Genomic DNA, 2,500 nt, shown 5'->3' with positions numbered 1-2,500 from the left:
TCCCTAAGTCGTCAGAGCGTTCGAAGAAATCTCGCGCGTGCGTTCCCGGATCTACGGCTGATACTTTCGGAGCTTGTAAAAAAGCACAGAGCGTGTAAAACGCAACGACGACCCATCGATGCGACGGTCCTCGTTGTTGTCAGTCGCTTTCGCGAAGAGACGGAGTGGGCATTCGATCCCTGGGGCTGTACGAGAGTCTTGAGAAAAGACGGTAGATTATGGCAAAGTTTCGCACGCCATCGAGTTTAGGTTTTTGGTTCTCTCTTCTCTCCTCTCTCGACCGAGTTCCCATATTTGCTTTCTCTCTCAGTCTCGCCAAATATAATATTCGTTTAAGACGACGTCGGGGGCGCGGACCTTCGTGCGTCGAACACCGGCAAACGTAGCATATATCGCCTGATATGAAAAAAAAATCGGTCACGAGGAGAACACTACGAGTATATACGTTCGATAACCGATACACGAAGCAGTGCATAAGCGGGCGGTCGCCCTCGTAAGGACGACTCACGACGCCGCGAGCACTCACGCAGGTCCGTGACGGTTCTCTCCGCTCTTATTCGTATCCCTTCGTATACCTTCGTCCGACTCGGAAACGTTCTCTTACAGTTTTTAAGAAGAACGACGGCGGGTTGTCAAGGCAAGAAGGGACAGAGAGAGACAGAGGTAGAGTTTCGTAGTCTCCCGTGAACACGATAGATTATATATCGAGCATGCGTACGACTTGCACGGTCTCTGCACGACCGCGACGAACGCCGACGAGCGTCCAACAATCGCTCGTACGTCGCGTATGTTCTCTCCGTCCGCTCTTATTCGTATCCTCGTTCTTGTACCTTCGTCCGACTCTGAAACGTTCTCTTATATAAAGAACGACGGCGGGTTGTTAAGGCAAGAAGGGACAGAGAGAGACAGATACGGAGAGTAACGATACGCAACGCAAGCAGTCTTAGGTTTACGTGAGCAACCCTCAGCCAGGCGTGGTCCAGGAATTGTATCCGTGGACCGCAATGTGCGTTCGAAATGTCGATGTTCATGTGTCCTGCAGTTCACACGTTGACGCGCAATTAGCTGCGTTCTTCATCGACCCACGAGCCAAGTGATCCACCGTTCAGGGTAATCTTTTATAAATTTTGCAACAGTTCAATACTCAAATGTACTCTTCTCGGTTCTAGCGAAGCCGAGTTCCGTCACGTTCGACCAACGGGAATCGAACGCGCAGAAGTCGCCATAGGATTGACGACACAAAAACGTTCGAAAAAATAGAAACCGACGAACGCGCGAAGATACGCGCGTTCGCCGGCCGGGCGTAAAGTACATTATGATATATAACAACCATCGAGATCGAAGCTCCGTTCGTCAGGAAACGACGGGGATATATACACCCGATTCTGAATCCTCTGTACAGCACACGATCTCGCGAACGAGTAAGGACGGTGGCTAGCCCATGTTTTATATGTGTTTGATTCTACTCTCTCGTCCAATTATTCAAGAAACAGCGCGCGTGCATCTCTCCATCGTTCGGGTGATAGTAAAGATTCGATGGGATTTGCGCGGCCGTCCGCCTCGAGCGGTCTTTCGTCCCAATATCCAGAAGCAGAGTTTGAAAAACTCTAGCGACGGCACGGGTGTCCGACTCACGACATCGAGGTTTCGAAGCCGGCGATCCCCTCCGAACGGATGGCGACCACGCGACGACTGAAAGCATGAAAAATCGACGAAAGATAGAACACATCTCCGTTCGGGTGATGTTTTTTTTAAAAAAAAAAAACAAAAATTCGATGGTACTCGCAGCCATCGTCCTCGCGCGGTCTTTCGTCCCAACATCCAGAAGCAGAGTTTGAAAAGCTCTAGCGACGGCACGGGTGTCCGACTCACGACAACGAGGATAGACAGCCGGTTCCCTCCGAACGGGTTATGCGACGACGATAAACTCGATGAAACTTTAGTCTCGTTCAGGTAGTGTGTGTGTCTTGTAAATCAAAAATTCGATGGGACTCTCATCCATCGTCCTCGCGCGGTCTTTCGTCCCAACATCCAGAAGCAGAGTTTGAAAAACTCTAGCGACGGCACGGGTGTCCGACTCACGACAACGAGGATAGACAGCCGGTCCCCTCTGAACGGTATATTATATATATGCGATGATAGACGACAAACTGGATGAAACTAAGTCTCGTTCAGGTAGTGTGTACATCAAAAATTCGATGGAACTCGCATCCGTCGTCCTCGCGCGGTCTTTCGTCCCAATATCCAGAAGCAGAGTTTGAAAAACTCTAGCGACGGCACGGGTGTCCGACTCACGACAACGAGGAAAGACAGCCGGTCCCCTCTGAACGGTATATTATATGAAACTTTAAGTCTCGTTCAGGTAGTGTGTACATCAAAAATTCGATGGAACTCGAATCCGTCGTCCTCGCGCGGTCTTTCGTCCCAATATCCAGAAGCAGAGTTTGAAAAACTCTAGCGACGGCACGGGTGTCCGACTCACGACAACGAGGATAGACAG

The 2,500-nt window shown here is 50.3% G+C and overlaps 1 non-coding gene across 1 annotated transcript; it reads right to left on the bottom strand.

Annotated features, from left to right (window-relative positions):
- Positions 1-958: 958 nt before the first annotated feature.
- LOC143304900 (5.8S ribosomal RNA) lies at positions 959-1,113 on the bottom strand. Its single transcript, XR_013061574.1, has one exon. It is a non-coding gene; the product is annotated as a 5.8S ribosomal RNA (ribosomal RNA).
- Between the last annotated feature and the right edge of the window lie 1,387 nt (positions 1,114-2,500).

Source organism: Bombus vancouverensis, unplaced genomic scaffold, assembly GCF_051014615.1.
Source record: "Bombus vancouverensis nearcticus unplaced genomic scaffold, iyBomVanc1_principal scaffold0063, whole genome shotgun sequence".
In the NCBI taxonomy this organism is placed as follows: Eukaryota; Metazoa; Arthropoda; class Insecta; order Hymenoptera; family Apidae; genus Bombus; species Bombus vancouverensis.
Note: the sequence above shows the minus strand (reverse complement) of the source record. Positions and strands in the feature narration are given on the sequence as shown.